This window comes from Saccoglossus kowalevskii, chromosome 13 (assembly GCF_978046115.1).
Source record: "Saccoglossus kowalevskii chromosome 13, keSacKowa6.1, whole genome shotgun sequence".
In the NCBI taxonomy this organism is placed as follows: domain Eukaryota; kingdom Metazoa; phylum Hemichordata; class Enteropneusta; family Harrimaniidae; genus Saccoglossus; species Saccoglossus kowalevskii.
The window spans coordinates 27,231,828-27,241,803 of record NC_140653.1 but is presented as its reverse complement, the minus strand read 5'-3'; positions in this window follow the sequence as shown (position 1 = coordinate 27,241,803).

The window sequence follows — 9,976 nt, the reverse complement described above, 5'->3', positions numbered from 1 at the left end:
TCTTTCCACTTTATAATTCGACATATAGTGTCAACTTTAAAAAATATTTACAGGGGTCATAATTGAAAGCTGAGAGATGGACTTTGTTGTATAAAGTCTGTATCTCACCATCCTTGTGTTCATTTCCTGAAAGTTCAAACAGAAGATACTCGTAGTCCTTTAAAGGGAAGTGGTCGTCGCGCCGCGTCGCGTTCGATATGGGACTCATAGCGACGTACACAACGCGTGTAAAATATATTGTTTGATTATACAAAATTACAGTAGTTAGGTTCGAGAATACTAGTAGTTAAAGAGCAATGATCACCGTGTATGTATGTATTTTACGCGCATCGCATGGAATCCATACCGCACACAGCGCAATGCGACAACCACAATGTTTCAGAAATCAAGCAGTCTCCTAATTTAGTCTATTAATTCGCTATTCATGAAAAACGTTTTTCTTATATTTCACTATCATGAAATTATGAAAGATTATTTTACATTGTCATCATTAAAATAATATAAGATTATATTACTGACTAAAATAGAATTGTCGAATTTATAAATACTTTCAAGGATATCATACAGAACGTTTTCCCTTAACAATCGTGACATTTCAAGGTTATGCAACATTTATGTAATAAGTCGAATAGCTCATCGACCCAGATTCAGATTGAAAGCCTCGGGAGATATGAAATAAATCCAAATCACGTTCTCTGTAGATCGTAATGCGAGTCATACATATAATTGTATATGGAAATAAATATCTGTTAGGGGTGCAATGTTACATTATCAAGTGATCGCCGAAGAATACATTTTTTTCCGTTAATCGATATCCAAAATAATATTGCGTACGACGCAAATGCATTGTAATCCCCCGATATTAAAATCATATTGAACAAGTATTGATTGCCAATATATAGCATACGTTTTTTTCCACAGAATAAATTGTTATGACATTCGCCTCTAAACGATAATTTTTTCTAAGTCCGTAAGCCGAGGGAATTATCTCGTTAATTTGGGTTTAATACTCACATTTATAACATACTGTACTCGGCATCGAGGCTCCCATCATCTGAAAATATCATCTCGTATGAATCTCGCTTACATCATCATATGTTCTTTTTTTTTTATATTATTTTACGCATAATCGGTTTCATCGCGACTGATATATACGAGTGAGCTTGGTACTCCATGAGCGTGGGAGTGGCAGAACACATAGTGACACTGTTGGTTTTATCATTTATTCATCCTAAATAAACCGGCGGAACCAAGCTCTCATGCGTTCAACTGGAATTCGCTTCAACCATTTGCTTCAATTAAATATTTAATTATCACGGGACTTGCGTTCGTAAAAGCACACATTAGCAAGCTTACCCACTTTCACGCTGATACGTGCACTCGACATAAGATAAACACCCAACCATTTCTGTTACATATACTAGGAGTTAGTCGTGACATACGTAGGCATCACAATGATTGGAGTATCACATGAATAATTTAATGCACAGTTTTTAATATCTAAGTTTCGAATTCCTCTAATTATCAGTATATAGCGGAAGCTTTGTATCCATAACAGTTCTAAATAAACATCCATACATTTTCTAAATGTTCCGAACTTGTAGGAACTACTCGTATGTAATGTTTCGTTGATTTGTGACGTCATAGCTGTCCAATGTTTGGGGATACATTTGTAATGTAATCTGAAATGAGAAGGCTCGCTCAGCTATAACACTGTTGTTTCTTACACCATGTCAACTATCATGGTACAACCTACTCTACTTATAATAAACTATTACTGGTACATAAAACTTTTTTAGAATGAATTCAGTATTGATGAAAATAAAACCTTAAAACATCTGTGGTTGTCGCGCCGCGTTGTGTTTGATATTGCATATAAAGCATTGTTTTTGTACCCGAAATTCACCACTGATGAAAAGTGTTGTTCAGCCTAATTGCTAACAAACGATGTTCAAGGGTCAACAATTGCTAAAATCACATAACCAATGTCGAAAAAGAACCACATTTCCTAGAATCTGGGAAACGAGTTCTCGTATACCTAAATATCCAGGTGCGCTAATTGTTTTCTGAAGTATAACTTTTGTATCAAGTATAATTAAGTCTCTCATTTGAAAACTTGGCCCATGACCTAACACCAACAAATTGTTTTGAAGATAAAGACAATTTCATGCCATTGGCACATCTCGATGTGACGAATGATAGCGTTTTTCGTCTATCATTGAATTTCAGACGTCAAATATGTATGATCACATGCTCAGAATGCAAGCTTTCATGAACAAAAATGTTGTGCACATTTGATGAAAAAAAACCCAAAAATATATTTCCCCATTTGTCGAATTTGCATAAATCTTAAATCAACTTGATGGAAAGGTAAAACATAAGAAGTTTTTGTATGCAATCTATTCATTAACGATGTTTCAAAATCGACACAATAGCAACCGCAGTGTTTATTGGCTTTAAAAAAAAAACGTTTTTGTAAAATTATGCGATTTTAGTGAAATTAAACTTAGAATTAAGTACCAATTTTATGGATACATAATGGGGTTGGAGAATGTCACTTATAATCATGTGAAAAAACAATATAATGCCCTTATACCATGAGCATGTGTCAATAAATAAACAGCTTAAAACAACTTTTGAATATGCTCAGCGCAAATGCGATTCCAGCTTCCTCGTCAAAAGTCACATGACCCATTTTTCTGAGTTTCTGATTCATTTGAAATATCGCGAGAAGCTGAAATGAACATCAATGATTGACTTCACATCACTTTGGTTCTCTGTGGTGCCACGATCACTATCGTCATGTTTTTTTTTCTGACATTGTGTCAGGCTTCAACATTGATTATAAATTGAATATTGTAGAATCTTTGTACGATTTACAACCTTTATTGTCAAAATTCCCATGTGCGTATGTAAACGTAAGCTATCTTTGTACGAAGTACAGGGAAATGAAACAGCAAATTACGTTTTATGACTTGCCTTTACGTACGGAATTACGTCTTTTATTCATTGAAATTACAGAATCACGCAAATAAAAAAAACTACTGATTACGGATTAAGAAAGTTTTCTCACGGCTATTGTTAATTTGATAAGGTAATTGTGGTATAATCAAGTATCAACAATACTTTTCCAAGTTATTCAATATTTTGTTAAAAACACATGCATAGCCGAGGAGTCAATCTGATTAAAAGTACTAGAGAAATATACTAGTATCGACCAGACACGCCACATTTGGCGCTACCACGTATGTACTTGTTTCAGTGCTACAACATATGTTCACTAATCATCGGCGTATGATACAGTCAAACTACGATGTAGTTTAGTCGCTTCTTCATTTAAACATCTACCCAATCACATCACGTGACCCACCGTATGAATGTGGAACGAATTAAGAATCACACGTTTCATTTGGTCACTTGACCTACGGGCTTCATTCACTGATTCATCATCTGTGCTCATCATTCATGGGTCAGATCCGCCGTGGTGTTGTCTGCATCCCAATCAAGTGTTGTCTCGTATATATACATGCAAGCCGGTAACCTTTGCTAAATCCCTCAAATACGACATTAATTTATTTTTTTATTTTTGTTAGTTCGTTTTTTGTTTCAATATGCATTTGATATTTTATTTATTTTTTGTATATTTCAATTTATTTTGATTTGCTGGTATGTTGTTAGGTTGTTGGTAATCGCGAAATGACACGTTCGTTACAAATTTAAAGCAATAAAATATAGTAAAAAATAAAATTGAATAAAATGTATGAATACATCAGATGTTAAACAGAATGGCGAGGAAAATTATGTTGATACAAAAAAAAATATTTAAATAAACTCAAGCGATTTATTTGCTTTGTATAAGTTTTTTTTTATCGTGTAAAAGACTAAGATGATAATTGGTGACAATTATCACACCACATATTGTGCTGGTAATAGTGCAGACACAGTGGCAGGCCATGCAGATTTCTCAAACCACGTAATGCACTATTATACTTCATGATTGGGACTCCCTATCTAACTTACCGTTAGCCAATTTGTTCGCGACGCGACTTTCAACTCAACTGTGCGCATTCCACCCTCACCATCATTAATTGCACGTCTAGTCACCCTAACTTGACCTTTCCGTCATCCAAATGTAAACATTATTCGCAATGACATGACCGAGTAGATGGATTATGCAAACATATTATGTTTTATATTTATTATTCATCGGCCTCCATATTTTTTTCAGTTCTGTCCCTAAGCCGTTTTATGCAGATATAAATGTAACCGCGAATATTTGCACACTGCTTCTGCCCGGAATCCTGTTTATTTCTATTAAAAATTGACTCGGGTATTTATGTCGTCAGCTGAAGCTGCTTGCATATGGTTTGATCAGACGATTTTTATAAAGATATTTGCTAGTATTTCGAACCTCAAAATGAATGGTGGTGCAGATAACGGACGTCTTTGACTAAACATATTTGATACATGAGCACCATATACTATGTCGGGTTACCCGTCTAACTTGTCTAAAACGGTAGTTAACAACGATATGTGCCCCAGACAATAAAGAGTCATTCCAAAATCAAGAAATAAAATTTGTCCTCGAATGTCGTGTTTTCAATCACCTTTTATATTAGACCCACGTTTTGTATCTACATACCAATTTTATTTAAAATATAGTAACACTGTTGGTTTTCGATTATTATTTTCAAGATCATTTTGTATACACGATTTGCGTGCTCATGCCATGTATGGTGCTGTCTTTAATTGTTGTAACTTTTTTCTTCTAATTATCATGCATTTATGATGCGCTCTAGCATGTGCATACAGGCTTCATTTTAACTCGCTTATCAAAGGAGTAAGCCATACAAAACATATCAACAATACACAACGCAGTACTGACTAGATTAAATATTATAAGCACTATAGCGGTCTGAAGTAATTTGAGCACTGTAATGACACTCTGCTTTCTTAACGTCCATGCTTGTAATACCCGAGTATACCAACTACAATTGCATGAGTGCCATCAACGTCCATACCTTGAATTTCTTTCGAGAATGACGTCACTGAACACAAAGGTTATAAACTATATAAATGAGTTGACGCGGTTCAGCAGAGCTTAGTTATTTGAGTGGAGTTTTGCCTTAGGCGATACTTTCCCAATTTCAAGTTCGTTATTGAATTTATGATTATTACGAATATGTCGTTAATAATAAGATGGAATACTAAATCCAAGTGCGCATGCCATGTCGGGTTATACACTGATTATTGAATTCGGATAGCTATATTTTCCGTGTTATTGTCATATATTTTAAAACCACACTTGACCTGTCGATATTGAAGAGCATAAGGGAGGGAGTGGTGGTGGTAAACACGATTAAATTTCTCAGTCGAATAAATACGGCGTATCCGTGTTTATCCCAGCACAGCCGATAAATTGAAGCTAACTCACTACCCAGGGCAGATATACTGTACATTTTGTGGATTACAGAGAATATTCTATTTTCTGTCACGTAATTCATCGGAAACAGGAAAATCTCCAAGCTAGGTATACATGATGAAATACAAAACGTATATTTTAGTATCAACCAACCCATCACCCTCCGCACAGTACGGTTATATCTCGCATGCAATTAGCAACATTGAATTAAGCAAAAACTGTTCGTGCATGGCGATATGTGAAATACGATACACCATGAAATAACAACGGTGAAGAAAAAACACAATGATTATGTATTTATCACATTCCCGCATTTGCCGGCCATTATAATCGTGTATTAACTACTCAAGCCTCGAGCTTGCGCAGTCGTTATAAGAAAAACATAAACGTCTACCTTTACGTTAAGGTTTCTTTACTAGATGACTCACAGGTCTAACATCTGTTACATTTTCTTTTCACCAAATCGGACAATACTTATACGGGCCCAATACTAGTTGTGTTTTATACACATACTTGTAACCGGGAAATGATTATCGAACAACATACTATATCGCATGCTACAGTCGGTGCGTAATCACCTAAATTTCACACTGCATTCAGAATTTATTGACATTATTTTTGTCATCAATGTAATTTCATGTTTCCTTCTGTGCCGCACATTTATCTAGGTCGGATTAAATGTTCATTTCACCTGGAACGTTTTTGTCGCCGCGCTTTTGTTTGAGTGGTCCCAGTATGCTGTTTTCGATATAGTGTCTGAAATGTTAGATGGTTATAAATTATAAACACTATTACAAGTGACAGTCATTTTATAAGTGTTAATATAGAAACAATAAATCTACGAATGTGATTAAATAAGATAACATTGGCAATGGTGATAAGAGAAATCGATTTACATCATGCAAGTTTTATTCCGTATAATAATACAAATATTGACACCCGCCATATTGGATACACGGATTTGTCAACCCTCTGTTAGTGTTGTGGTATATAGCTGCAATAACTGCATACTAGTATCTCATATAATATGTTATATACCTACATAACTGCATATCACTATATCGCTATTTTGGTTCATTCATTGTGTTTCTTGTGAGCCAGGTGTGGTGAATTACTTCAAAGCTAAAGGTAACTCACGAATGAGCATAATCCAGTAAGGAAAAATAATACAATAACAAGAACATTTGTCCCATGAACTTACTCCATTTACATTCAAGAAACCCAAAATGACATCAGCACTCAAAGAAATGATACAGTTGACAACCATGGACATTTATTTGCAAGCACCATAAACACAGAAACCGTTTAGACGCTTCCGAAGATGGCACAAGTTAGTTTTATTTTCTCGTCGGATAGAATTGACAGAAACGATTTTTGATTCAAGGGACTGCCCATTAATTAATTGCCGCGATACAGAGAGGAAGTGACGACAACTGTACAACCCACCAGCACTGTAAAAGACAACCATCCCTGAGTCTCTCTACAGCTTGAACAATAATGACTGGTCCCAAGATTGCATGTTCTGGTATTGATGAATAAATATTAAAGTCAATCGTGCTTTACTACACAATCACATATTGGCTACTTTCGGAATGTGGCCACATTGTGGAATCATCTTGGCAAATAATGGTCATTATACAAAGAATCTACTAATCACTTATCTCACTTGATTAATTATCTTATTACATTAAGTCAAATATAACACATTGTTTATTACACTAAAAAAGATCTAATTTTCCCAATGTTATATACTGAAATGTGGTTGAATATATGGTACAGAGTTAGAGACTGGAAACAGAGAAAGACGAACTAATTCTTGGCTGTCTGTGGTTGAAGCATGTGATAAGAAGCATGTGAGGTTCACCAATAAGGTCATTGATAAAAATTACTTTCTGACTGCTTCTGGCTGTAATATGATAATCTAAAGAATATTATCCTTGTAAACCATTCTTCATATTTGTCATGTTTTGATAGCAGAGAGTAAACATCAAAATACACGACCCTCCACTCAAAAATTGCGACCACTCCACAACCTGTGGATACAGAATATGACCCTGAAAAATGTCTGTCTTCCACTGGTAATTTGCGTCTAGTATCCTATGATGCCGAAAGGTAGATATGCTGATCATTTTTGATCAGGAACGAGCCTCTTGAACATGATGAGGAAATTGATGGGACAAATGGCGTGAAGCAGTTATTTTTATTATGATATTGTTTGTTTAACCATACAATACATGATAATCCACCACGTATCAAAAATGTGTTAAATTAAAAAAGAAAAAGTCACAGAACTAAACAACGCATGATAATCATGATAATTTATCACATCACATATCTATAGATGGAAATGGTTGTCAACTTTAAAAAGGAAAAATAACGACAAAGTTACAGTCAGGATATTACAAGGCCATTAAAACGAGCTGCTAGCATCACGGATGGAGGTGCACGTTTATTTCATTCAGATTGTGACAGACCTGGCTGCCAATTACCGGAACCCCACCGCATTGAAATCATGATTTAAACATGTAAAACAGCTCATTGAATAGCTCAAGATGCTCAGCATGTATCAAATATCACATGGCGACAAATATAATATCTAAAAAACACACCACCAAAAGTCACAAGAAACAAATCAAAACTCTAGGAACTATTTATTTTTTTAAATCCTTGCCGAGCTAGGAAATTTGTACAGTCATTTTGAAGTTATGAATAGTAAATGGAGATTTCGTCATCGATTTGTCCACTACACTACACTACACAACACTACACTACACTACACTACACTACACTACACTACACTACACTACACTACACTACACTACACTACACTACACTACACTACACTACACTACACTACAATACATAATAAACATATATTGTTAATGTGTGCATTAAGGTAAGCGTCTAGAAAATCAATCTGCTTCAACTAGGCGATACTGCTATTGAGTACATATGAGAGTTTTCAAATAACGATTATCAAAGAAACTGGAAAGTTAAAAAGCATTATTCCACATGCTGTGACGACGTGAGAGTGCATGAATCGTTCATCTTTGAAAAAAAAAACGTCTTACACCATCAAAGAGCAAGGTTCAAATTGTGACATTCTGTAGACCCATTCAAGTAAAGCACGCGAATAATCTAAGACATTCGAAAACACCATGTTATCTAACATGTAATGTTTAATGAGACCAAATTCGTGGCATAGAAATATCATAGGTATAACACAAGACATAAATGAGACAGAACGTCTCGCTCCCTTGGCAAGCATTATGTGATGAATGTTCAGTCAATTGCCCCTCAGTCATCATCACGATTATTTGAAATATTTGTGTACTTTTTTCGATGATTTTTATCAGCAACACACAAAGTCAACATTAATTTAATATTACTTGTTCATCATTATATTATGTGGATTTATTCACTGTAATAAGACAAATGACAATTCAAATTGAAGCAATGCATTTATAATTTGTTAAATGTAAGTCAAATATTTAAAAATAACTGCAACTGTTTTTGTACTCTCAATATTTTGTAATATTTTTTTTTCAAATGTGATAGGTGACCAACCATAATTTTCATTATCTTGATAAAGCAAAACGCTGATCGTGATTAAACATCTATAGATGCCAACAAATTCCATAATGCAAAAGCAACTACATTTTGATTAGTTCTTTGACATTAAAGCGCCATCCCAGAATCCACCACGTCTCTTGAGGCATTAAATAAATTCATAAAATGAATGAATAAATAAACAATGTTAGTACATTTATATGTATTACTTGACAATGGCATTAATACAGTATTCAGTGTATGCAAAGAACGCATAACCGATCAACCGATAATACAATCCTTAATAGATTTCATTACCAAGCAGATTTCCTCTGAGTTTTCTTTTATAATCTTGCTAACCATAATTCTATAAGTCAGACAAAAAACACTTCTTTTAATAGCGACGCTGACCTGAGAGAGTAAAATGCGTTTTGGAAATTGTCTCTTGATTATTTCATTGACTGCTGAGATTTAGTGGGATTATAATGTTGTCCCATTTCAACTTGAGTGATAGAGGAAGTTACTGATACGAATTATGTGGCATAGTGCTCAATCAACCCGAGATTCGCATTAGTTCTCAAAACGCACCCCTTGCTCAGATAACTATCAACCTTTCATAAACATTTCTTAATTAAATACAATATTAATGGAAAGTATTTTCTGAAAGCCTATCACAAAATCGCCTATAACAATTTAATACAACCCAGACGGAGAAACTAAATATTTAAAATCACTGTAAAGATTTGTCATTATCACAACAAAGAGGGGAAAATGATGTCCCAGGCAGTTCTCCCGAATTTAAGAAAGTTGTTGCATTCTACATTAAGAGTATGGGCTATATAAAACGAAAGTTTCATGCATCTCATATCCGATTAAGTTAGTCGTAATACTCTAACATGTCACGTATGTTACTGTTTCAGTGCTGAGATAAAAAGCATTTAAAATACAAGGAACATTTAAATATGTCATTTGATATTTTCATGAATACATTAACTACTAATTTAC